Source organism: Lithobates pipiens, unplaced genomic scaffold (assembly GCF_037356315.1).
Source record: "Lithobates pipiens isolate NorthernLeopardFrog02 unplaced genomic scaffold, aLitPip1_a1.2 Scaffold_1, whole genome shotgun sequence".
NCBI lineage: Eukaryota > Metazoa > Chordata > Amphibia > Anura > Ranidae > Lithobates > Lithobates pipiens.
Window position 1 is genome coordinate 136,167,788 of NW_027507685.1, and position 27,958 is coordinate 136,195,745.

The following is a 27,958-nucleotide window of genomic DNA, read 5'->3' on the forward strand; positions in this document are numbered from 1 at the left end:
CCGGTGTCCTATAATATAAGGTCCCCCATCCGATAGTGTCCGCTGTGTACTGCGCATGCGCAGTACACAGCAACACAGATTCTGAAAATTGCCGAGGATGAACGGCGCCTGCGCCGTGAGTCCAGATTCTATCCTCACTATCCAAGTGGACATAGAGTAGGAATAAAAAAGAGCCGAGCACAGCGAGGCCAAGCCCGAAGCGTGGCGAGCGAAGCTCGCCCGCGAGGGGCCCTCTAATATTCACAACCCTGTGTCCGCTTGGATGGTGGGGCTACCACCTCCACTCACGGCGCAGGCGCCGCTCAGCTTTGGATATTTTCCGAAGCTTAGTCTGCTCCGTACAGTATGGGGCGGACGCTATATGATGGCCGGACACTATATGGCAGAACACCGGCTGGAGCTCTGTGGGAATCCACTGATGAGAGCCGCATGTGTGATCTCCTGAGAGCTGGAGAGACACAGAGTCCTCCCGCTGGTTGTCATCCGCAGCTGCCTGACTACCCCCCCCCCCCCACCTGTATATGGTTCAGTCCTCCCACTATCACCTCTATGCAACTTTCTCTACTTTTGGTCACCGATATGTAATAATGGGGGGGGGGGAGTCACCCTGTGTGGTAATATGTAATAATGGGGTTCCTCCTGTGTAGTGATGGAGGGGTCTACCCTGTGTATTAATGTGGGGTTATCTGTAATAATGGGGGCAACTCTGTGCAGTAATTAAGGGGTCACCTCCGTGTAATAATGTGGGGTCACCCCTGTGTAGCGATGTGTAATAATGGGGGTCAACTATTGTGTAGTGATGAGAATTACACCTGTATATTAATGTGGGGTCACCGCTATGTATAAAAGTAGGGTCACCCCATGTGTACTAATATGTAATAATGGGGTCACCCCATGTGCAGTGATGGGGGGGCACATTCCCTTTATTGAGGACTTGCTCCCCCCGAGGTGTATCAGAGTGTGTGTGTTCCCACGTATTGTGTTTTAGTGCTGGTTCACACTTGTGCAATGCCAGACATCGCATGTAATTCGCAGCGCACTGCTGTTCACATTACGTGCGATGTCTGTGCGGTGCAATGTCAGCCATACAGATAGTATGGCTGATATCGCACCGCATTCGGTCCAAACATGCACAGGACCCTTTTAACTGTTCGGACCAGAATCAGATTGCATGTGTGTTCACACATACATGCGATCCGATTCATGTCCGAACTGTCAGTTCGCAGTGCGATATGCAAGCTGAAATGGGGGTGTCGTTAACATATAATAACACTCCCCAGCAGTTCGCATATGGCAGTGAGAACTGCCGTGCATGTCGAGTGCGATACGGGAACCCGCAGTTGATTTGCAGGGTTCTCGCATCGCACTAGTGTGAACCGGCACTTAAGGAAGCCTATTAATATAAATGGACAACCGTGTTTGCGTAAAACGTGCAATAAAGGTGGAAATGTGATTTTTTTTTATCGCTTCACACCAATCTGCATTATATTGCAGTGCGGTCTGTTTTGGTGGGTATGAATACAAGTGTGTTTGCTGCATGTGTGGGGATGCCATTAAAAAAAAAATTCAATGGATCCCATAAATTTCTGTATTTTCGTGTGGTGTGGGAAAAGTGCAGAAATCATACAATCTGGTATCGTAGGCAGAAATTTTTCAAGCATGTCCGATTGTATATATCAGATGAACTGTCATGATTGGCTCTGGAACGTTGTGTACAATCAGATTATCATACGATCGATTCAAAAGCAATATTTTTTGTTCTGATCATGTGTATGGGGGCTTAAATAAACAAAAATATTGACTAACTGCTGCTGCCTCTGCAGCTGAAGAGGGTAGCAGTTGAGTGCTCATTCATGGAGATTTATAGTTATGTAGCAGGAGCAGGGCCGGTGTCCTATCATATAAGGTCCCCCATCAGATAGTGTCCGCTGTGTACTGCGCATGCGCAGTACACAGCAACACAGATTCCGAAAATAGCCGAGGATGAATGGCGCCTGCGCCGTGAGTCCAGGTTCTAGCCCCACCATCCAAGTGGACATAGAGTAGGAATAAAAAAGAGCCGAGCGCAGCGAGGCCAAGCCCAAAGCGTGGCGAGCGAAGCTCGCCCGCGAGGGACCCTCTAATATTCACAACCCTGTGTCCGCTTGGATGGTGGGGCTACCACCTCCACTCACGGCGCAGGCGCCGCTCAGCTTCGGATATTTTCCGAAGCTTCATCTGCTCCGTACAGTATGGGGCGGACGCTATATGATGGCCGGACACTATATGGCAGAACACCGGCTGGAGCTCTGTGGGAATCCACTGATGAGAGCCGCATGTGTGATCTCCTGAGAGCTGGAGAGACACAGAGTCCTCCCGCTGGTTGTCATCCGCAGCTGCCTGACTACCCCCCCCCCCCACCTGTATATGGTTCAGTCCTCCCACTATCACCTCTATGCAACTTTCTCTACTTTTGGTCACCGATATGTAATAATGGGGGGGGGAGTCACCCTGTGTGGTAATATGTAATAATGGGGTTCCTCCTGTGTAGTGATGGAGGGGTCTACCCTGTGTATTAATGTGGGGTTATCTGTAATAATGGGGGCAACTCTGTGCAGTAATTAAGGGGTCACCTCCGTGTAATAATGTGGGGTCACCCCTGTGTAGCGATGTGTAATAATGGGGGTCAACTATTGTGTAGTGATGAGAATTACACCTGTATATTAATGTGGGGTCACCGCTATGTATAAAAGTAGGGTCACCCCATGTGTACTGATATGTAATAGTGGGGTCACCCCATGTGCAGTGATGGGGGGGTCACATTCCCTTTATTGAGGACTTGCTCCCCCCGAGGTGTATCAGAGTGTGTGTGTTCCCACGTATCGTGTTTTAGTGCTGGTTCACACTTGTGCAATGCCAGACATCGCATGTAATTCGCAGCGCACTGCTGTTCACATTACGTGCGATGTCTGTGCGGTGCAATGTCAGCCATACAGATAGTATGGCTGATATCGCACCGCATTCGGTCCAAACATGCACAGGACCCTTTTAACTGTTCGGACCAGAATCGGATCGCATGTGTGTTCACACATACATGCGATCCGATTCATGTCCGAACTGTCAGTTCGCAGTGCGATATGCAAGCTGAAATGGGGGTGTCGTTAACATATAATAACACTCCCCAGCAGTTCGCATATGGCAGTGAGAACTGCCGTGCGTGTCGAGTGCGATGCGGGAACCCGAAGTTGATTCGCAGGGTTCTCACATCGCACTAGTGTGAACTGCCACTTAAGGAAGCCTATTAATATAAATGGGCAACCGTGTCCGTGTCCTGGGCTGTCCTCCGTCATGAAACACATAAGCGCCTTGGTATGTGGGGCTCGGACAGATTTGAGTTGTATAGTCTCCCACATTTGTGGCAGAATTGGTTTAAAGATGTGTTTTTTCAGGCTTTATTTTGGTGTTAAGTATGGGGAAAATTGCTGGTTGGTCTGTCATTTTATTGTTTACAGGTGCAGAAGTTGGCCAAGTGGATCCTGGGTCACTCATATGTTTCCTGGGGTGGGCCAGAAGAGCTTATGTTTAGCCGAACAGTGGGCAGTGGGGCATCCCCAGTCAGGAAGCTCAGCCGGGATGGTTATTGGTTGGTCATATATGGCAGGCAGTACGTCTTGTCCAGCTAAAAAGGTTGATGGGACCCGATTGGAAGGACACACGGAAGTGAGTACGTTTTTGATTAGGAACAAGGGTGGGATTATACTTCATGGAGTGCTATAGGTGGTTAGAGGGAGGTACCTTAGGAGCGATGGGGTGCACTTTAATGAAGTGGGAAACGATCTTTGGACTCTAGGTTTGCAGGAAAGCATACAGTGAGCAAGGAGGGTGTGGAGGCGCACGCAAGGGTAAGGTTTTACCCCTTTCTTGCTGTGGCAGTGGTTGGGTCTTTGGAGGAGGAGAATATGGATGTTATATGCATATATAACATGGTTGGTACCCATCTGTGGTATGGGGTTAACATGGTTGGTACCCATCTGTGGTATGGGGTTAACATGGTTGGTACCCATCTGTGGTATGGGGTTAACATGGTTGGTACCCATCTGTGGTATGGGGTTAACATGGTTGGTACCCATCTGTGGATGGGGTTAACATGGTTGGTACCCATCTGTGGTATGGGGTTAACATGGTTGGTACCCATCTTGTAGTATGGGGTTAACATGGTTGGTACCCATCTGTGGTATGGGGTTAACATGGTTGGTACCCATTTGTGGTATGGGATTAACATGGTGGTACCCATCTGTGGATGGGGTTATCAGGTACCTTCCGGTTAATGAGGGGTTAACCTGGAAGGGGTAAAAGGTAGGTCACTGCGAAAGTTGAGTATCGTCTCCGGGTCCGGGGGGCTTGCGACTGGAGGCCTAAAGTTAAAAGAAGTTTGTCGCAGTGACCAGTGATGTGTGTTACCCTCGAATACCCCAAGAGGACATAAGTTGGGTTAAGATTTATTTAAAATGTTGTTTATTTAAGTTTAAAGTAATTGTTAATAAAAGGCCGTCAAGGCCATTTACTCCAAAAATCTTGTCATGTCATTTGTGAGGAAGTTTGGAGGGTTTGGATATTATGTGTAACGGGTGGCTTAACCGACTGTGGATTAGGTCCTTCACATGTCATGGAGCGGGTCTCTCGCCTCCTCTCCTGCTGCTGCCTGTGAGAAGTGGACTGGAGTCTGAGGACAAAATTATTCGGCCCCCTTGCGGTAATACTTTGTAGAGCCACCTTTTCCTGCGATTACAGCTGCAAGTCGCTTGGGGTATGTCTCTATCAGTTTTGCACATCGAGAGACTGAAATTCTTGCCCATTCTTCCTTGCAAAACAGCTCGAGCTCAGTGAGGTTGGATGGAGAGCTTTTGTGAACAGCAGTTTTCAGCTCTTTCCACAGATTCTCGATTGGATTCAGGTCTGGACTTTGACTTGGCCATTCTAACACCTGGATACGTTTATTTGTGAACCATTCCTTTGTAGATTTTGCTGTATGTTTGGGATCATTGTCTTGTTGGAAGATAAATCTCCGTCCCAGTTTCAGGTCTTTTGCAGACTCCAACAGGTTTTCATCCAGAATGGTCCTGTATTTGGCTGCATCCATCTTCCCCTCAATTTTAACCATCTTCCCTGTCCCTGCTGAAGAAAAGCAGGCCCAAACCATGATGCTGCCACCACCATGTTTGACAGTGGGGATGGTGTGTTGAGGGTGATGAGCTGTGTTGCTTTTACGCCAAACATATTGTTTTGCATTGTGGGCAAAAAGTTTGATTTTGGTTTCATCTGACCAGAGCACCTTCTTCCACATGTTTGGTGTGTCTCCCAGGTGGCTTGTGGCAAACTTTAGACAAGACTTTTTATGGATATCTTTGAGAAATGGCTTTCTTCTTGCCACTCTTCCATAAAGGCCAGATTTGTGCAGTGTAGATTGTTGTCCTATGGACAGACTCTTCCACCTCAGCTGTAGTTCTCTGCAGTTCATTTAGAGTGATCATGGGCCTCTTGGCTGCATCTCTGATCAGTCTTCTCCTTGTCTGAGCTGAAAGTTTAGAGGGACGGCCAGGTCTTGGTAGATTTGCAGTGGTCTGATACTCCTTTCATTTCAAAATGATCGCTTGCACAGTGCTCCTTGGGATGCTTGGGAAATCTTTTTGTATCCAAATCCGGCTTTAAACTTCTCCACAACAGTATTACGGAACTGCTTGGTGTTTTCCTTGGTCTTCACAATGCTCTCTGCGCTTTCAACAGAACCCTGAGACTATCACAGAGCAGGTGCATTTATACAGAGACTTGATTACACACAGGTGGATTCTATTTATCACCATCAGTCATTTAGGACAACATTGGATCATTCAGAGATCCTTGCTGAACTTCTGGAGTGAGTTTGCTGCACTGAAAGTAAAGGGTCCAAATAATTTTGCATGCACCACTTTTCAGTTTTTTATTTGCTAAAAAAGTTTAAATTATCCAATAGATTTCATTCCACTTCACAATTGTGTCCCACTTGTTGGTGATTCTTCACAAAAAATTAAAATTTTATATCTTTACGTTTGAAGCCTGAAATGTGGCAAAAGGTTGAAAAGTTCAAGGGGGCCGAATACTTTCGCAAAGGCACTGTATATATATAATATATATATACACAGTATATATATATAAATACTTCTTCTATATACAGTATATGCTACTTGGCTTTTATCAAACAGGAGGTCAGACCAAACTATTTGCTCATTCCTGCTTTATAATAGCTGTAGTATGGAGGTTAATGAGGGCTTGTTTTAACGATCCTTTACTGCTTTTTAACAATATGTAATTATTTTAAAGCTAATAGTGTGGGCATATGTATACTTTAAATACCTGTTTTATCCTAGGTTACACAAACAAGTTTTATATAAATATACCTTTTTCTTACCTACAGGAGAACAGATGTGATGACGGTGACACCTTGGCTTGCTCCAATTGTATGGGAAGGTACCTTTAGTATAGATATAATCAATGCTCAGCACCACAAAGCAGGCACTCGCATTGGTCTCACAGTATTTGCTATCAGAAAGTAAGTTAAAAACTACAATACATAACATTAAAGCTACTGCACATGTTGTTCAGATATAACTTTGGCTGGGTTGCCATGCAGCACATTTAACTTCTATAAGCTGTGGTCTTTCCACCTGTCTGGAGCCATAACAAACCTAAATTGCTGCTGGAGATATTATTACTGGTACTGTATCACAGCAAAGTGCAATAGATCTCTGCTTGTTGAGATCTCTCCATCTGGTAAGACGTGTGTGATCACTGGTGTCATTCACTTATCATTTGGATTAACGCACAGTTCGTTATTGTCAACTTTGAGACTTTCTGTATACTATTTCACATATATAGACTTTTTATTGATCCTCGATTGTTTTTATTCTTTTTTTTTTTGTTCAAACAGGTTTTTTGTTCAAACAGGCTGCTATGTAATAGATATTAAGATCAGGTAGTGCCACCCCCCCCCCCCCCAGATCTGTGAGGTTCTTCAGCTTATTCCATGGTAGTTTATGCCTGCTTTTACCCCATATAAAGGTTTTAAGTATGACTTCCATCACCTTGAAGTGCCGAAGCACAAAATACACCGGAGAGGGCCAAAGCACATGTAGGATCTTCGGCAGAAGCACCATCTTGACAAGATTGACACGCCCCATTACCCCCAGTGGTAATCTGCCCCAAATCTGAGTCTTGTACTTGAGCATATCAAAGAAATGTTGAACATTAAGTCAGACATATTCCACTGGCAACCAAGTAATGTGTACACCCAAATTTTTAATGCAGTCTACTCTTTGCAAAGGGAGTTGAGCCTGCACCTGCACCTCTGGGAAACTATCTAAGGGAAGTATTTGCGACTTGTCCCAATTGATTTTAAGTCCAGAGAAAGAACCAAAATGCTCTATCTCGGCTAAAGCCTTGTGTAGTGCATCCGTAGAACCATCAATATATAAAAGTGTGTCATCAGCATAGGTTCTAACCGTCTACATGATGGGCCCCATGTGCAGCCCCACTATGTCGGGGTTTGAGCTAGTGCATACAGCAAAGAGGAAAGGGGTCTCTAGTGAGAGGAAACTGTTCAGACGCCCAGCCATTGGCTACGACTCTAGCCACCGGGTCCTGATACAGCAGCTGGACCCACCTTATGAACTTGGGCCCAATGCCGATTGTTTTTATATTTAATTATCTTCATATTTTTGCACTAATTTTATTATAATTAAATTGTTGTTGCAGCTACAGTCATATGAATAGCACCTTAAAGTGGCAGCGCACCTATTTAGTTTTGATATGCAGTATTCGGATATTTCAGTGTTGCTGTTGATACATATATTTACATTGTACATACATTGTTTAAATTTTTTTATAAATTGTATTTTTATAAAATAAAATAAAAATACAAGCAGATAGTAAAAGCTAGTAGATCATAATGAGTACAAACATTGAAAGGCATGTAACATGCTAAAACCATAGAAGAAATGACACAATGCTACCAATCTTACAAAAGTATAAGATATCAGCTGTGTAGACCGGGGGGCAGGGGAGGAGGAGAAGGTCCCAAGAAGCGGGCGACAGAAACCAAAATACTACTCCACACAAAAGAAATTGTTACTCACTGGGTCTAGTGTCAGTGGGATCTCCATGGGGCCCAAACTGAGGGGATCAGGGCATCCCACCCAGGAGGGAAGGAGGGTGGGTGTGGGGAGGGGGACACCATGGAATCATTAAAAGAACAAGAAAACTGGAGAAGCACAAAAATTGTATATATACTTAAGAGGGTGCTGCATAACCGCAGGGTAATAAAATGACACCTGGGTTGAGCTCCGAGTGATCACACAAGTCCTAAATATTTGAAAATTGAGGAAGTGTGTCATGGACTGTCGCAGTTAAGTATTCCATTCTGTGGATTTGTTCCAATATTTGCAGAGCTTGTGCAAGAGTGGGTGGGGAGGCCATCTCAGGGGTATAGCCCTTTTTGCTGCCAGGAGAATAAATACAGCTAATTTTTTTGTGTGTCTAGAGATGGCAGGAAACGGTAGGCCTAAAAGAAACTGGATCGGGTCCAAAGGTAGAGTAGTTTCCAAGAGCTTTTGTAAATGAACATGGATAGATGACCAAAAAGGTTGAATAATGGGACATTCCCCAAAAATTTGAAAGTGGGAGCCAATATCTTCCCGGCATCTCCAACACACCTGAGGGGCTTTGGGGTCATATATATGTAGGATCTCTGGAGTTCTATACCAAAAGAATAGCATCTTATATGTCGTCTCCCTTTGTTCCACACATCTTGAAGACTTGGAAGCAGCTTCCCATATCTTCTGCCATTGAGGGAGATGTATAGGTTGCTTAATGATCTGGGACCACTTCTGCATGTAAGAGTGGTAGGTATCAGTGAGTGGGAGAGCTTCATGTAAGTATCTATAGATATCTGAAATAAGATGAGCTTGGTATGGACCCTGAGCGCATAAGAGTTCAAATGGGGTAGGCTTATCCAGGGTTAAAGTGGGGGACTTAGATGAAAAATAATGTTTGAATTGGAGATAAGAGTAGAATAGTTGTTTAGGGATCTGATATTTACGCTGTAGTTCATTAAAGGGTAAAGCCCCGTACACACAATCAAACAATCCGGTGGAAAAGTCCGGCGGACTCAAGGCGGACAATCCGCCCGTGTGTGGGCTCCGGCAGACCGAAGAGGGGGACAAGACCCCCGAAGAGGGGGACAAGACCCCCGAAGTCGGAAGAAGAGGGCGGCGGCGATGAAGAAGAAAGCCGGTCTCCTCCGCTAGTAAAAGAGCTAGCAGAAGATAGCGGAGGAGTCGAACGGTTCGCCCGCCGGTCGTTTTGCGGGGAATTTCCGCTGTTCGCCGTCCACCAGATCGGCGGACTATTGCCGCCGTTTGCCCGGCGGACTTCCGTGTTTACTGTGTAAAAGAACTTTGACCTATGATGACACATCCATCATGGGGTACAGGACAGCCAATTGAGACATTACAGCACATGGACACTTGGACATTCCCCCTAACTTATAAATAGACCTGATCCGGCGGCCATTTTACATTCTTTTGTTCTGTCACTATAGGAAGAGGTTGCTGTGTGGAGCAGGCAGAGATTGCAGTGACCCAAATCGCTAGCTATTTGGTCCACAAAAGTTATTTTCAGGACTGGTATAGGTGTTAGGTGTAGTTCAGGATATAGGTTTGAGGCACTGCTGTGCTACTGATTGTTGCAGCAGCCTGTCTCTTGTCAGTGTAGAGAGAGGGACAGTACGCTGTGTGCTGCAGGGACAGTCAGTTTAATCATTAGCTGTTACTATTAGGTCCACAAAAGTGCTATTCAAGTTATTGTTCCAGCAGCCTCTGTTTTGTCAGTTTAAATAGGGACAGGCAGGAAGCTGTGTGTGAGGCAGTGAGGGACAGTCAGTTTAATCAGTAGCTGTTACTATTAGGTCCACAAATGTTCTTTTCAGGACTGGTATGGTAATAGGCTTGTACACGTATAATATTATTTCTTCCAAATATAGAAAGAATATTATACTTGACTGCTGCCCTTCTGCTGCAGTCTGCTAATCATTCACAACCTACTTGTTCCACAAAGGTCCTTATAAGGACTGGTAAGGTCTAGGGTGCTACAGTACATAGGGTTGAGTGAGGTACAGTCTGCTATTCCTTAAGGACTGGTATAGGTCCACAATACATAGGGTTGAGGTGCACTACTGCTGACTGCTGCCCTATATTGCAGCAGTCCTTCATCAGTATAGGGACTGACGTACAGTATGCTAATCATTCACAACCTACTTGTTCCACAAAGGTCCTTATAAGGACTGGTAAGGTCTAGGGTGCTACAGTACATAGGGTTGAGTGAGGTACAGTCTGTTATTCCTTAAGGACTGGTATAGGTCCACAATACATAGGGTTGAGGTGCACTACTGCTGACTGCTGCCCTATACTGCAGCAGTCCTTCATCAGTATAGGGACTGATGTAGTCTGCTAATCATTCACAACCTACTTGTTCCACAAATGTACTTATAAGGACAGGTAAGGTCTAGGGTGCTACAGTACATAGGGTTGAGTGAGGTGCAGTCTGCTATTCCTTAAGGACTGGTATAGGTCCACAATACATAGGGTTGAGGTGCACTACTGCTGACTGCTGCTCTATACTGCAGCCGTCCTTCATCAGTATTGGGACTGACGTACAGTCTGCTAATCATTCACAACCTACTTGTTCCACAAAGGTCCTTATAAGGACTGGTAAGGTCTAGGGTGCTACAGTACATAGGGTTGAGTGAGGTACAGTCTGCTATTCCTTAAGGACTGGTATAGGTCCACAATACATAGGGTTGAGGTGCACTACTGCTGACTGCTGCCCTATACTGCAGCAGTCCTTCATCAGTATAGGGACTGACGTACAGTCTGCTAATCATTCACAACCTACTTGTTCCACAAAGGTCCTTATAAGGACTGGTAAGGTCTAGGGTGCTACAGTACATAGGGTTGAGTGAGGTACAGTCTGCTATTCCTTAAGGACTGGTATAGGTCCACAATACATAGGGTTGAGGTGCACTACTGCTGACTGCTGCCCCACTGCTGCAGTAGTCCTTTATCAGTATAGGGACTGAGAGTTTTGTCACAGGGTCATTTAAAACATGACAGGCAGAGGAAGAGGCAGGCCCTTCCGCAGGGGTGGTAGGGTTAGGGCAGGAGCAACAGGCTTGAGGCAAAGTGGGAAGTTGCAGAAGGTGCGTTCAATTCATTTAAAGGACGCACCAAACTTGGTTGAGTGGTTCACTCAGCCTTACTCTTCTGCACCCTTCTCATCCTCTCGATCTGCACCCTCTTCTTCACTCTCTGCTATGTGCACCCCCAAAGACACTACCACCAACAACACCACCACCACCACCACACACCTTCCGCTTGAGTCACAGGAATTATTTTCCGATCCATATCAAGACATTTCTGATGCGCAGCCAGTCTTGGTATTGGATCAGGAAGAGGAGGTAGCAACAACCGCCACTCAGCAGTCTGACGACAGTACCCAGATCAGCCCAAGGAGGAGGTTGGTCCCCGCTGTTGCTGCCTACTCCGAGATCTCTACTTATAGCGGTGGGGAAGGTGACGTCAATGATGACGTGTCTAGTGATGTCACGTGGGTGCCCACAAGAGAGGAAGAGGAGGGGAGTTCAGAGGGAGATATGGACCAGCAGATAGGGAGGAGAAGCAGGAATAACTTACATTGCACAGGAGGGACAAAGCAGACTGCAAATGTATCAGGAGCGAGTCATCGACCATGTACGGTCACATCTGGCGCTCCCAGGACACCGGCACATGGCTCCGCAGTGTGGGCTTTTTTTAACGTGTCCACTGCTGACAATAGCGTTGCCATCTGCAATCTTTGCAGTCAATGCATTAGTCGCGGTAAGCCCAACACTCACCTAGGGACGACCGCCTTAAGAAGGCACATGAGCAGCCATCACCGAGCCCAGTGGGAGCAACGGAACACACAAAGCCACACTCCAGGCTCTCACCGTCCAGCCTCGTCTTCTACTTCTCCTTCTCCTCTCTCCTCACAATTGTCCTCCACTCCACCTTCCATCACGCCAAGCTCACGTTTTTCTGCAAAAAGGCAGGCTTCCGTGGGCCTAATGTTCGAGCGTAAAAAAATGATGACGCCGGATATCCCTCTTGCCCAACGGTTGACGGCTGGCTTGTCAGAACTGGTAGCCCGCCAACTACTGCCATATAAACTGGTGGTCTCGGAGGCCTTTCTAAAATTTGTGCCCATTGGAACACCACAATGGAAGGTCCCAGGAAGGAAGTATTTCTCACAGAAGGGCATCCCAGAGCTATATGTCCATGTTCAGCGGCAAGTGAATGTATCTCTGGCACACAGTGTCGGTGCCAAGATACATCTGACCACAGACACGTGGTCTAGTAAACACGGGCAGGGAAGGTATATCACTTTTACTGCCCACTGGGTGAACCTTCTGATGGCCGTCAAGCAAGTAACCCATGGCACCCGTGTAGATTTGGTTTTACCGCCACGGATTGCATGCAGGCCTGGCTCTTCTTCTCCTCCTCCTCCTACTCCATCCTCCTCCCTGTCCTCCTCGGCTGACTCCTCCTTTTCCGCTGCTAATGTCTCTTCCGCTGCGCTGCCCAAGCTCCCCAGAACCTATTCGACATGCCAGGTGAGACGTTGCCATGCCGTGCTGCGTCTGTTGTGCCTGGAAGCCAAGAGCCACACTGGCCCGGAACTCCTTTCAGCTTTGCGTTCACAGGCAGATCAGTGGCTAACACCGCTCAATTTGACAGTTGGTAAAGTGGTGTGTGATAACGGTGCCAATCTACTTAGCGCATTGAAACAGGGCAAAATCACGCACGTGCCATGCATGGCACACGTCTTAAACTTGGTCGTGCAGCGACTCGTTGTCAAATACCCTGGGGTCCAGGACATCTTGCGGCAGGCAAGGAAAATCCCGGCCCATTTCAGAAGATCTTACACGGCCATGGCTCGCCTTGCTGACATTCAGCGGCGACACAATCTGCCAGTCAGACGTCTTATTTGCGATTGCCCGATGCGATGGAACTCAACCTTCTATATGCTTGATAGGCTGCTCCAGCAGAAACGTGCAGTTAACGTCTACCTGTATGAACTCTGCGGCAGAACAGGTTCTGGGGAGCTGGGTTTTTTTTCACCGTGCCAGTGGCTGCTCATGCGCGACGCATGCAGACTTCTGCGGCCATTTGAGGAGATCACCAAACTGGTCAGTCGCAGCCATGGCGCCATCAGTGACATGGTACCTTATGCCTTCTTTATGGAGCGTGCATTGCGTCGTGTCATTGATCAAGCTGTGGAGGAGCAGGAGCGGGAAGATGAGGAAGTCGCAATGCTGGATGAATTCTTAGGGGGGGCTACTCTATCTGAGACAAGTGAACAACAGGAGTCTGAAGAGGAGTCAGAGGAGGCTGGTGCTGGGGCGGATGAGGAGGAGCAAGAAGAGCATGCTTTAAACCTTTCTGGGATCCCTGTTGTGCGTGGATGGGGAGAGGATAATGAAGAAGACGACATTATCCTGGATGATGAGCAGGAGCCAGGCCACCACACCGCTTCCAGTTTAGTGCAAATGGAGGCCTTCATGCTCCAGTGTTTTAATAGGGACCCCCGTATAAAAAGCATAAGGGTCAAGGACCAGTACTGGGTGGAAACGTACTTAGACTCCTGGTACAAACACAAAATGGCGGAAACGTTACCGCCGTCACAGAGGGCTGGAAGAATGCAGCACTTCCAGGCCTTGCTTCGAGAAATGCTGCATTCTGCTTTTGCGTGCGCTGGCAGAGGAGCAATTCCCACTCCCAGAGAAGGAGTTGCGGGTACCAATCCAACAGCGCCTGCAAGAAGAGGCCGGTTTGAAGATGTGTTGGTGACTTCGGATATGAGGTCATTCTTTCAGCCGACCCATCGACAGGTGTCATGCGGATCCAGCATCAGGGAACGCCTAGACCGCCAGGTGTCCGACTACATCGGGTTAACGGCCGATGTGGACGCTCTGAGGAGTGATGAACCCCTGGACTACTGGGTGGGCAGGCTTGACCTCTGGCCAGAGCTTGCCCAATTTGCAATCGAACCGTTGGCTTGCCCCTCATCCAGTATCATTTCCGAAAGGACGTTCAGCGCAGCAGGGGGGGTCGTGACCGATAAGCGTACTCGCCTAGTTTACGGCAGTGTTAACTACCTCACATTTCTAAAAATGAATGAGGGATGGATCTCGGGGGAATTCAACACATTTGACCAGTAGACCATGTATATGTGTATAAACAATTTTTTTAATCGAGCACACAGACCTTCTTTCTTCATTTGGCTCACTTTCTTGTCCAAAAAAAGCACACGTACTATATGTCCATACCCTCCTGTTTGAAGAGGTTGAGCGGTGTCATATTTCTACTGGGGCTGCTTATTATGAGGGGCTCCCACCATCCCTGTGCTGTGCTGACTTCCTCCTTTGGCTGTACCTCTGCTGTGCATATTATGAGGGGCTCCCACCATCCCTGTGCTATGCTGACATCCTCCTGGGGCGGCTTATTATGAGGGGCTCCCACCATCCCTGTGCTGTGCTGACTTCCTCCTGGGGCTGTACCTCTGCTGTGCATTTTATGAGGGGCTCGCACCATCCCTGTGCTATGCTCATTATGAGGGGCTCCCACCATCCCTGTGCTGTGCTGACTTCCTCCTGGGGCTGCTTATTATGAGGGGCTCCCACCATCCCTGTGCTGTGCTGACTTCCTCCTGGGGCTGTATCTCTGCTGTGCATATTATGAGGGGCTCCCACCATCCCTGTGCTATACTCATTATGAGGGGCTCCCACCATCCCTGTGCTATGCTCATTGTGAGGGGCTCCCACCATCCCTGTGCTATGCTGACTTCCTCCTGGGGCTGTACCTCTGCTGTACATATTATGAGGGGCTCCCACCATCCCTGTGCTATGCTCATTATGAGGGGCTCCCACCATCCCTGTGCTATGCTCATTATGAGGGGCTCTCACCATCCCTGTGCTATGTTGACTTCCTCCTGGGGCTGCTTACGGTGCAGATGTCAGTGCTGTATATCACGGTGCTGGTGTCAGTGCTGTATATCACAGTGCTGGTGTGAGTGCTTTATGTCACGTTACTGATGTCAGTGCTCTCTGTCACGGTGCTGCTGTCAGTGCTGTATATCACGGTGCTGGTGTTAGTGCTTTATGTCAAGCTGCTGATGTCAGTGCTCTCTATCACGGTGCTGGTGTCAGATGACTCTATCACGGTGCAGGTGTCATTGCTGTATGTCACGCTGCTGATGTCAGTACTCTCTATCACGGTGCTGCTGTCAGTGCTGTATATCACGGTGCTGGTGTTAGTGCTTTATGTCACGCTGCTGATGTCAGTGCTCTCTATCACGGTGCTGGTGTCAGATGACTCTATCACGGTGCAGGTGTAATTGCAGTATGTCACGCTGCTGGTGATCATCTCCTGCACCCTCTTCTTTGCCTACCCTGACCTTCCCTCTCCTCCATTGCCTTCATGTGCTCCACAGTCCTGAATTGTCACAACAATTTCACATATAAAAAAAGAATGCTTGTAGTTGTCGATCCCAGATTCACCTCATACATGTGTTATGTCATTGGCCATGTGGTGGGACTATGTTTGCACAGCTATTAATTATTTTGTGGCTGCAAATTTGACCTGTAGGTTTGCAAAGTTCGCCTCCTATTGAAGTCAATGGGACCCGCCGCAAACGTTACGGTTCACGAACTATCGGCCGCGTTCGCGTCTCGTCGGAAGTTCGTCCATCACTACCCATGATGAGGGCACGTGGCCTGGTACTGTTCAGGGGGGGCGCCCCCTTTCCTGGCCGGCCGGGTAGCGTGATCGGATAAGGGTCTTATATGGACCTGGTGGGGGACCCCCACGCTGTTTTTGAAGAAGAAAGGGTGAATTGACGGGAGTACCATATGGAGAGAGTGAATAACATCAGGTGTAAGCAAAGTTGAGTCATAGAGGTCTTTAGGTTTGTCCAAATCATAGAGCAGGGGTGGACCGGGCTAGTGATACTCATTTCAATCTCTGACCAGATGCTGGGTGCCATTCAAGAAGGCTATGTGATTATCGATTTTGAGGTGAGTAGCAAAATAATATTTAATAAGGTCTGAGGCTCCCAACCCACCTCTAGACCTAAGGGCAAACACCACCGAGCTGGCTATTCGGTGAGCCTTATAATGCCAGATAAAGTTAAGGAATGACCTCTGAGTGGCTTTAAGCTGTGACATAGGGACATGAATCGGTAGAGTTTCAAATGGATAAAGAAGTCTCAGTAAAATAGACATCTTCAGGACATTGATACGACCCAAGAGAGGGATGGGATATGTGTCCCACTGTTGCAGGAAGCGGTCAATGTTGCGAAAGAGTGGGGGAAGTTGGCCTTATAAAGGGCTGAGTATGAGGAGGTGAGATGTATCCCTAAATATTTAAGAGAGTTCGAGTACCAGTGGTAAGAATAATTTTGTTGAAGGGAGGTAAGTACTGAGTGTGGAATGAGTAATGGTAGGGCCTCTGTTTTATTTGTGTTGGTTTTATACCTTGAGAGAAAGCTAAATTCTTTGAGCAGGGCGTGTAAGTTTGGGAGGGAGGGGTGGGGTCTGGTCAGAGTCAGTAGATTATCATCCGCAAACACTGACAGTTTATACTCATTATTACGTAGCGAGACCTCACGAATATCAGGATGGGTGCGAATGGCTTCTGCTAGAAGTGAACCTTTGTCATGTTAAGGAAATTTCAAATTCTGTATAAAATTGTATTCTATTTTGTATGGTTTTCCTATGTATTGCACACGGCACTCATTGTGCACATGGCAATATTAATGTTTTCTTTACACATTTGCATTTTTTCAAGTCCTGATTAGAATTAGCATGCCTATTTTACACCCTTTTTTACCATACAAGTACAATTTTAATTTTAATGCGGAGGTTCACACAAATATGGAACCTTCACTTCTCGGATCCCCCCCCCCCCCCCGGTGTCACATTTGGCACCTTTCAGGGGGGAGGGGTGCAGATACCTATTTGCACCCACTTCTGGAAAAAGACTCCAGCGAGAGTCACATCCCTTCCCGCCCGTCCCCCCCCCCCCCCCCCCCATCTGCTGCTCAGTAGGGAACTGGGAAGTGAAGCTGCAACATGCAACACTTCACTTCCTGATTCCCCCACCGAGGATGGCAGCTGCCAGGAGCCGAGCGATTGATCGGCTTTGGCTGCCGACATCGCTGGACCCTGGGACAGGTAAGTGTCCATTTATTAAAAGCTTTTAATATTTTTTTTTAGGAGGGCCTGCTCTTTAATGTGATACCTACGTAATCATGTGTATAAAAACCTTCAATTGTGTAAAATAAAACTGAACAGTTACTTAGGAAAGATGCTGTGTGTATCTTTTGTGTCTGTTCCCTACTGCAGTAGTTATTATTAATTTGGAACCACTAATCAATATTCGGATAAGAGTTGCCTATCTATAAAATTTCCAGAACAGTTGGTGAGCTTTGCCTAGGAAGGAATTTACTGGTGATCCTATGAACCCGAAACGAGGAGCTTGAGACGATCTGGGAATCTGATAATTTGTCGAATGTGGTAAGCCCTTTGCTTACATTTGAGTAATCCAACTTCCTTGATCGTTAAGGCATTTTTTGGGACAAAGGGTACCTATTTTACTCCGTTTAAATCAAAATGTATTGATTGGTGGTTATTGGTAGATTGGTATCTACCAATAACGGAGTGTTATAGATAAGAAAAGGAAGAATAGTGCTGTTAACAGGTTATATGTAGTGCACATCTGCTGTAATAGTAGTTTAGAGGCAAGAGTGTATAGGCACAAGTAGAGAAGAGAAAAAGTCTAGCCAGTCATTATGGGCAATGGGCCTTAAGTTAAAGCGGAGGTCCACCCTAAAGTGGACCTTCCGCTCATCGGAACCCTCCCCCCCTCCGGTGCCACAATCAGCACCTTTCAGGGGGGAGGGGGGTGCAGTTACCTGGATAATCCAGGTAATTGCACCCACTTCCGGGACAGCTCTCTGCGGAAAGGGGCGTAACTTATGCCCCTTTCCGCAAGTGCCCGCCCCTTCCCACAAGTGCCCCGCTGCCTGCTGGGAAACACACAGCTCCCAGAAGCAGCGGGGAGCGTCCTTATTGTGCAGCGCAATTCGGGCATGCGCAGTAGGGAACCGGGAAATGAAGTCGGAAGGCTCCATTTCCTGATTCCCATACCCAAGATGGCGGCGGCAGGACCCGACAGATGACCTAGCGATCGGCTTCGGGTGCCGACATCGCGGGCGCGCTGGACAGGTAAGTGTCACTATTTTAAAAGTCAGCAGCTGCAGTATTTGTAGCTGCTGGCTTTTTAAAAAAAAAAAAAACGCGGAGTCCCGGTGGACTCCCGCTTTAAGTAAAGGAATGAAGGGTAAGAGACCCTCAAAAATGCCCAGTAGACATGTGCATTCGTTTTCGTCCGAATGCATTTTCGTCCGAATTTCAGCTATTTTCGTTTTGACAAACGATAACGAAAGCACAGAATCCGAAAAACGAAAGATCCGACATAAATAAATGCTTTATTTTCGTTTTCATTGTTACAACAGTTCGATATAGAATAGGAGATTCGACGTAACTCTGACAATAACAATCTGTCTATAGAACCTGTGGTCGAATGTGCCTAACCTTACCTCTATTAGTCCAAGATTATATAGAGAAAATATTCGACAGAGAAAAAAGATTTGACAGAGAGAAAAGATTCTGCAAGTTACTGTCCTAAAAAGTGTTTGGGGACCCGGGTCCTGCCCCAGGGGACATGTATCAATGCAAAAAAAAGTTTTAAAAACTGCAGTTTTTTCGGGAGCAGTGATTTTAATAATGATTAAAGTGAAACAATAAAAGTGTAATATTCCTTTAAATTTCGTGGGGGGGGGGGGGGGTGTCTATAGTATGCCTGTGAAGGGGCTCATTTTTCTGGTGCTTAGAACTGTCCCTGCATAAAGTGTCATTTATGCAGGAAAAAAAGTCCTTTAAAATCACTCGCAGCTATTATGAATTGTCGGCTCCGTAATACAGAGAACACTCATTGAAAGTCATTGATAAATAAATAAATAAAGAAAAAAAGCGGGGGGGTCCCCCAAATTCAATTACCAGGCCCTTCAGGTCTGGTATGGATATTAAGGGGAACCCTGCCTCAAATTTAAGAAAAAATTGACGTGGGGGTCCCCCTAAAAATCAATACCAGACCCTTTATCCGAGCACGCAACCTGGCAGGCCGCAGGAAAAGAGGGGGGGCGCTCTCTCGTCTGAACCCGTACCAGGCCACATACCCTCAACATTGGGAGGATGCTTTGGGGGTCTGTGACCCCTCAAAGCACCTTGTCCCCATGTTGATGAGGACAAGGGCCTCATCCTCACAACCCTGGCCGGTGGTTGTGAGGGTCTGCGGGCGGGGGGCTTATCAGAATCTGGAAGCCCCCTTTAACAAGGGGACCCCCAGATCCCGCCCCCCCCTGTTTGAAATGGTAAGGGGGTACAAAAGTACCCCTACCATTTCACAAAGTAAGTGTAAAAATTGTTAAATAAGACAAACACACTTTTGAAAAATTCCTTTATTAAAAATAAAAAATAAATAAAAAAAAGATTCCAGCGGTGGTAATCCACTCTTGCTATCCAGCGACGGATGATCATCTCTCCAGCGATGGCTCATCTGAATCAGCGCAGCGAATCCATCCTTCTTCTGTCTCAACGGAGGAGACACTGCAGGGATTCCGGCGGCCTGAAGTTTCTTATATATGGAGGGCGGGGCCACCCGTCAACTGACCCCGCCCCCTCTGACGCAAGGGGAAACCCGGGTTCCCTGTGACGTATGGGTGACCCCGCACCCCTCTGATGTAACACAGGCAGGTTTCCGTTACATCAGAGGGGGGCGGGGTCACCCATACGTCAGGGGGAACCCCGGGTTTCCCCTTGCATCAGAGGGGGCAGGGTCAGGTGAGGGGTGGCCCCGCTCTCCGTATGTAAGAAACGTCAGGCTGCCGGAATTCCTGCAGTGTCTCCTCCGTTGAGACAGAAGAAGGATGGATTTGCTGTAGTGATGGACGAACTTCCGACGGGACGTTTCGCGAACGCGAAACGCGAACGGACACAAACGTTCGCGAAAACGACCGTTCGCCGCGGGCTCCATTGACTTCAATGGGAGGCGAATTTCGCAAACCTTTAGGTCGAATTTGCGGCCACGGGGTAATTATTAGGGGGTAGCACGTAGTCCCACCACCTGGACAATAGCATAATACATGTATGAGGTGAATTTGGGATCGATAACTACAAGCATTTTTTTTTTATTTGGGAAATTGTTCTGACAATTCAGGACTATGGAGCTAATGAAGGCAATGGAGGAGAGGGAAGGTCAGGGACCAGGGTAGGCAAACAAGAGGGTGCAGGAGATACAGAGCACTGACAGCAGCACCGTAATACAGAGCACTGACATCAGCACCGTGACATACAGCGCTGACAGCAGCTCCGTGACATACAGCGCTGACAGCAGCTCCGTGACATACAGCGCTGACAGCAGCTCCGTGACATACAGCGCTGACAGCAGCTCCGTGACATACAGCGCTGACAGCAGCTCCGTGACATACAGCGCTGACAGCAGCACCGTGACATACAGCGCTGACAGCAGCTCCGTGACATACAGCGCTGACAGCAGCTCCGTGACATACAGCGCTGACAGCAGCTCCGTGACATACAGCACTGACAGCAGCTCCGTGACATACAGCGCTGACAGCAGCTCCGTGACATACAGCGCTGACAGCAGCACCGTGACATACAGCGCTGACAGCAGCTCCGTGACATACAGCGCTGACAGCAGCTCCGTGACATACAGCGCTGACAGCAGCTCCGTGACATACAGCGCTGACAGCAGCTCCGTGACATACAGCGCTGACAGCAGCTCCGTGACATACAGCGCTGACAGCAGCTCCGTGACATACAGCGCTGACAGCAGCTCCGTGACATACAGCGCTGACAGCAGCTCCGTGACATACAGCGCTGACAGCAGCTCCGTGACATACAGCGCTGACAGCAGCTCCGTGACATACAGCGCTGACAGCAGCACCGTAAGCAGCCCCAGGAGGAAGTCAGCACAGCACAGGGATGGTGTGATCCCCTCATAATAAGAACCCCCAGGAGGAAGTCAGCACAGCACAGGGATGGTGGGAGCCCCTCATAATAAGAACACCCAGGAGGAAGTCAGCACAGCACAGGGATGGTGGGAACCCCTCATAATAAGCAGCCCCAGTAGAAATATGACACCGCTCAACCTCTTCAAAGAGGAGGGTAGGGGCATATAGTACGGTGTGCTTTTTTGGGTCAGGGAAGTGAGCCAAATGAATTAAGAAGGTCTGTGTGCTTGATTCCAAAAATTGTTTATAGACATATACATGGTCTACTGATCACATGTGTTGAATTCCTCCGAGATCCATGCCTCATTCATTTTTAGAAATGTGAGGTAGTTAACACTGTGGTGAGCTAGGCGAGTACGCTTATCGGTCACAATCCCCCCTGCTGCGCTGAACGTCCTTTCGGACAGGACACTGGATGAGGGGCAAGCCAACAGTTCGATTGCAAATTGGGCAAGCTCTGGCCAGAGGTCAAGCCTGCCCACCCAGTAGTCTAGGGGTTCATCACTCCTCAGAGCGTCCACATCGGCCGTTAACCCAATGTAGTCGGACACCTGACGGTCTAGGCGTTCCCTGATGCTGGATCCGGATGACACCTGTCGATGGGTCGGCTGAAAGAATGACCTCATATCCGAAGTCACCAACACATCTTCAAACCGGCCTCTTCTTGCAGGCGCTGTTGGATTGGTACCCGCAAATCCTTCTCTGGGAGTGGGAATTGCTCCTCTGCCAGCGCACGCAAAAGCAGAATGCAGCATTTCTCGAAGCAAGGCCTGGAAGTGCTGCATTCTGACAGCCCTCTGCGACGGCGGTAACATTTCCGCCATTTTGTGTTTGTACCGGGGGTCTAAGTACGTTGCCACCCAGTACTGGTCCTTGACCCTCATGCTTTTTATACGGGGGTCCCTATTAAAACACTGGAGCATGAAGGCCCCCATTTGCACTAAAGTGGAAGCGGTGTGGTGGCCTGGCTCCTGCTCATCATCCAGGATAATGTCGTCCTCTTCATTCTCCTCTCCCCATCCTCGCACAACAGGGATCCCAGAAAGGTTTAAAGCATGCTCTTCTTGCTCCTGCTCATCCGCCCCGGCACCATCCTCCTCTGACTCCTCATCAGACTCCTGTTGTTGACTTGTCTCAGATAGAGTAGCCCCCCCTGGGAATTCATCCAGCATTGCGACTTCCTCATCTTCCCGCTCCTGCTCCTCCACAGCCTGATCAATGACACGACGCAATGCACGCTCCAGAAAGAAGGCATAAGGTACCATGTCACTGATGGCGCCATGGCTGCGACTGACCAGTTTGGTGATCTCCTCAAATGGCCGCAGAAGTCTGCATGTGTCGCGCATGAGCAGCCACTGGCGCGGTGAAAAAAAACCCAGCTCCCCAGAACCGTTTCTTTCGCAGAGTTCATACAGGTAGACGTTAACTGCACGTTTCTGCTGGAGCAGCCTATCAAGCATATAGAAGGTTGAGTTCCATCGCGTCGGGCAATCGCAAATAAGACGTCTGACCGGCAGATGGTGTCGCCGCTGAATGTCAGCAAGGCGAGCCATGGCCGTGTAAGATCTTCTGAAATGGGCCGAGATTTTCCTTGCCTGCCGCAAGATGTCCTGGACCCCAGGGTATTTGACAAGGAATCGCTGCACGACCAAGTTTAAGACGTGTGCCATGCACGGCACGTGCGTGATTTTGCCCTGTTTCAATGCGCTAAGCAGATTGGCACCGTTGTCACACACCACTTTACCAACTGTCAAATTGAGCGGTGTTAGCCACTCATCTGCCTGTGAACGCAAAGCTGAAAGGAGTGCCGGGCCAGTGTGGCTCTTTGCTTCCAGGCACAACAGACGCAGCACGGCATGGCAACGTCTCACCTGGCATGTGGAATAGGTTCTGGGGAGCTTGGGCGGTGCAGTGGAAGAGACGCTAGCAGCGGAAAAGGAGGAGGCAGCTGAGGAGGAGAGGGAGGAGGATGGAGTAGGAGGAGGAGAAGAAGAGTCAGGCCTGCATGCAATCCGTGGCGGTAAAACCAAATCTACACGGGTGCCACGGGTTACATGCTTGACGGCCGTCAGAAGGTTCACCCAGTGGGCAGTAAAACTGATATACCTTCCCTGCCCGTGTTTGCTAGACCACGTGTCTGTGGTCAGATGTATCTTGGCACCGACACTGTGTGCCAGAGATACATTCACTTGCCGCTGAACATGGCCATATAGCTCTGGGATGCCCTTCTCTGAGAAATACTTCCTTCCTGGGACCTTCCATTGTGGTGTTCCAATGGCCACAAATTTGCGAAAGGCCTCCGAGTCCACCAGTTTATATGGCAGTAGTTGGCGGGCTATGAGTTCTGACAAGCCAGCCGCCAACCGTTGGGCAAGAGGGTTATCCGGCGTCATCATTTTTTTACGCTCAAACATTAGGCCCACGGAAGCCTGCCTTTTTGCAGAAAAATGTGAGCTTGGCGTGATGGAAGGTGGAGTGGAGGACAATTGTGAGGAGAGAGGAGAAGGAGAAGTAGAAGACGAGGCTGGACGGTGAGAGCCTGCAGTGTGGCTTTGTGTGTTCCGTTGCTCCCACTGGGCTCGGTGATGGCTGCTCATGTGCCTTCTTAAGGCGGTCGTCCCTAGGTGAGTATTGGGCTTACCGCGACTAACGCGTTGACTGCAAAGATTGCAGATGGCAACGCTATTGTCAGCAGCGGACACGTTAAAAAAAGCCCACACTGCGGAGCCATGTGCCGGTGTCCTGGGAGCGCCAGATGTGACCGTACATGGTCGATGACTCGCTCCTGATACATTTGCAGTCTGCTTTGTCCCTGCTGTGCAATGTAAGTCATTGCTGCTTCTCCTCCCTATCTGCTGGTCCATATCTCCCTCTGAACTCCCCTCCTCTTCCTCTCTTGTGGGCACCCACGTGACATCACTAGACACGTCATCATCAACGTCACCTTCCCCACCGCTATAAGTAGAGTAGGCAGCAACACCGGGGACCAACCTCCTCCTTGGGCTGATCTGGGTACTGGCGTCAGACTGCTGAGTAGCGCTTGTTGCTACCTCCTCTTCCTGATCCAATACCAAGAGTGGCTGCGCATCAGAAATGTCCTCTTGATATGGATCGGAAAATAATTCCAGTGACTCAAGCGGAAGGTATGTGGTGGTGGTGGTGGTGGTCGTGTTGTTGGTGGTAGTGTCTTTGGGGGTGCACATAGCAGAGAGTGAAGAAGAGGGTGCAGATCGAGAGGATGAGGAGGGTGCAGAAGAGTAAGGCTGAGCGAGCCACTCAACCAAGTCTGGTGCATCCTTTAAAGTAATTGAACGCACCTTCTGCAACTTCCCACTTTGGCTCAAGCCTGTTGCTCCTGCCCTACCCCTACCACCCCTGCGGAAGGGCCTGCCTCTTCCTCTGCATGTCATTTTTTAAATGACCCTGTGACAAAACTCTTAGTCCCTATACCGCTGAAGGACTGCTGCAGTATAGGTGAGCGGTCAGCAGTGGTGCACGTCAACCCTATCTATTGTGGACCGATAGCGGTCCTTACAGAACAGCAGACTGTACCGCACTCAAGCCTATGTACCGTAGCACCCTATACCAAGTTACCAGTCCTTATAAGAACTTTTGTGGACCAAGCAGGTTGTGTATTAGTGTTTAGCAGACTGTACGTCAGTCCCTATACCGCTGAAGGACTGCTGCAGTATAGGGCAGCGGTCAGCAGTGGTGCACGTCAACCCTATCTATTGTGGACCGATAGCGGTCCTTACAGAACAGCAGACTGTACCGCACTCAAGCCTATGTACCGTAGCACCCTATACCAAGTTACCAGTCCTTATAAGAACTTTTGTGGACCAAGCAGGTTGTGTATTAGTGTTTAGCAGACTGTACGTCAGTCCCTATACCGCTGAAGGACTGCTGCAGTATAGGGCAGCGGTCAGCAGTGGTGCACGTCAACCCTATCTATTGTGGACCGATAGCGGTCCTTACAGAACAGCAGACTGTACCGCACTCAAGCCTATGTACCGTAGCACCCTATACCAAGTTACCAGTCCTTATAAGAACTTTTGTGGAACAAGCAGGTTGTGTGTTAGTGATTAGCAGACTGTACGTCAGTCCCTATACCGCTGAAGGACTGCTGCAGTATAGGTGAGCGGTCAGCAGTGGTGCACGTCAACCCTATCTATTGTGGACCGATAGCGGTCCTTACAGAACAGCAGACTGTACCGCACTCAAGCCTATGTACCGTAGCACCCTATACCAAGTTACCAGTCCTTATAAGAACTTTTGTGGACCAAGCAGGTTGTGTATTAGTGTTTAGCAGACTGTACGTCAGTCCCTATACCGCTGAAGGACTGCTGCAGTATAGGGCAGCGGTCAGCAGTGGTGCACGTCAACCCTATCTATTGTGGACCGATAGCGGTCCTTACAGAACAGCAGACTGTACCGCACTCAAGCCTATGTACCGTAGCACCCTATACCAAGTTACCAGTCCTTATAAGAACTTTTGTGGACCAAGCAGGTTGTGTGTTAGTGATTAGCAGACTGTACGTCAGTCCCTATACCAATGAAGGACTGCTGCAGTATAGGGCAGCGGTCAGCAGTAGTGCACGGCAACCCTATGTATTGTGGACCGATAGCGGTCCTTACAGAACAGCAGACTGTAACGCACTCAGGCCTATGTACCGTAGCACCCTATACCAAGTTACCAGTCCTTATAAGAACTTTTGTGGACCAAGCAGGTTGTGTGTTAGTGATTAGCAGACTGTACGTCAGTCCCTATACCAATGAAGGACTGCTGCAGTATAGGGCAGCGGTCAGCAGTAGTGCACGGCAACCCTATGTATTGTGGACCGATAGCGGTCCTTACAGAACAGCAGACTGTACTGCACTCAGGCCTATGTACCGTAGCACCCTATACCAAGTTACCAGTCCTTATAAAAACTTTTGTGGACCAAGCAGGTTGTGTGTTAGTGTTTAGCAGACTGTGCGTCAGTCCCTATACCGCTGAAGGACTGCTGCAGTATAGGGCAGCGGTCAGCAGTAGTGCACGGCAACCCTATGTATTGTGGACCGATAGCGGTCCTTACAGAACAGCAGACTGTAACGCACTCAGGCCTATGTACCGTAGCACCCTATACCAAGTTACCAGTCCTTATAAGAACTTTTGTGGACCAAGCAGGTTGTGTGTTAGTGATTAGCAGACTGTACGTCAGTCCCTATACCAATGAAGGACTGCTGCAGTATAGGGCAGCGGTCAGCAGTAGTGCACGGCAACCCTATGTATTGTGGACCGATAGCGGTCCTTACAGAACAGCAGACTGTACTGCACTCAGGCCTATGTACCGTAGCACCCTATACCAAGTTACCAGTCCTTATAAGAACTTTTGTGGACCAAGCAGGTTGTGTGTTAGTGATTAGCAGACTGTACGTCAGTCCCTATACCAATGAAGGACTGCTGCAGTATAGGGCAGCGGTCAGCAGTAGTGCACGGCAACCCTATGTATTGTGGACCGATAGCGGTCCTTACAGAACAGCAGACTGTACTGCACTCAGGCCTATGTACCGTAGCACCCTATACCAAGTTACCAGTCCTTATAAGAACTTTTGTGGACCAAGCAGGTTGTGTATTAGTGTTTAGCAGACTGTGCGTCAGTCCCTATACCGCTGAAGGACTGCTGCAGTATAGGGCAGCGGTCAGCAGTAGTGCACGGCAACCCTATGTATTGTGGACCGATAGCGGTCCTTACAGAACAGCAGACTGTACCGCACCCAAGCCTATGTACCGTAGCACCCTAGACAGACCAAGTTACCAGTCCTGATAAAGAGCTTTGTGGAACAAGTGAGTTGTGAATGATTAGCAGACTGCAGCAGAAGGGCAGCAGTCAAGTATAATATTCTTTCTATATTTGGAAGAAAGAATATTATACGTGTACAAGCCTATTACCGTACCACTGATACCAGTCCTGAAAAGAACCTTTGTGGAACTAATAGTAACAGCAAGTCTTTAAAATTATCCTCACTGCCTGACACACTGCTTCCTGCCTGTCCCTATACAAATTGGCAAAAAAGAGTAGGCTGGAACGATTAGCTGGAACAGCTCTTTTGTGGACCTGATAGTAACAGCTAATGATGATGATGATGATGATGATGAAGAAAGACTAATCTGGCTGAGCTGTCCCTAAAATAGCAGCATACAGCGCTCTGTCCCTTTATCTAAACTGACAAAAGAAACTCAGGCTGCTGACCTAACACCTATACCAGTCCTGAAAAGAACTTTTGTGTACCAAATAGCTAGCGTTTTCTCTGTCCCTACTCCACACAGGATCCTTTCCCTACAGTGACAGAAGAAAGAATGTAAAATGGCCACCGGATCGGGTGTATTTATAGGTTAGGGGGAATGTCCAAGTGTCCATGAGCTGTCATGTCTCAATTGGTTGTCCTGTAACACATGATAAACGTGTCACGAAAGGTTAAAGTTCTTGTATACATTAAACACGTAAGTCCGCCGGGGCGAACGACGGAAAAAGGCGTTCGAACCCGCGGACGGCGAAAGTCGGAAATTCGCCGCGAAACGACCGCCGGGCGAACCGTTCGGCCATCACTAATTTGCTGCGCTGGATGAGATCAGCGTCGCTGGACCCTGGAGAGATAATCGTCTGCCGCTGGATAGCAAGAGTGGATTACCACTGCTGGAATCTTTTTTTTTTTTTTTATT

General features: G+C 48.4%; 1 pseudogene; it reads left to right on the top strand.

Moving 5' to 3' along the window:
* The first annotated feature begins 3,327 nt into the window (after positions 1 to 3,327).
* Positions 3,328 to 27,958, top strand: part of LOC143987416 (histo-blood group ABO system transferase-like) — a 209,073-nt pseudogene continuing 184,442 nt past the window's right edge.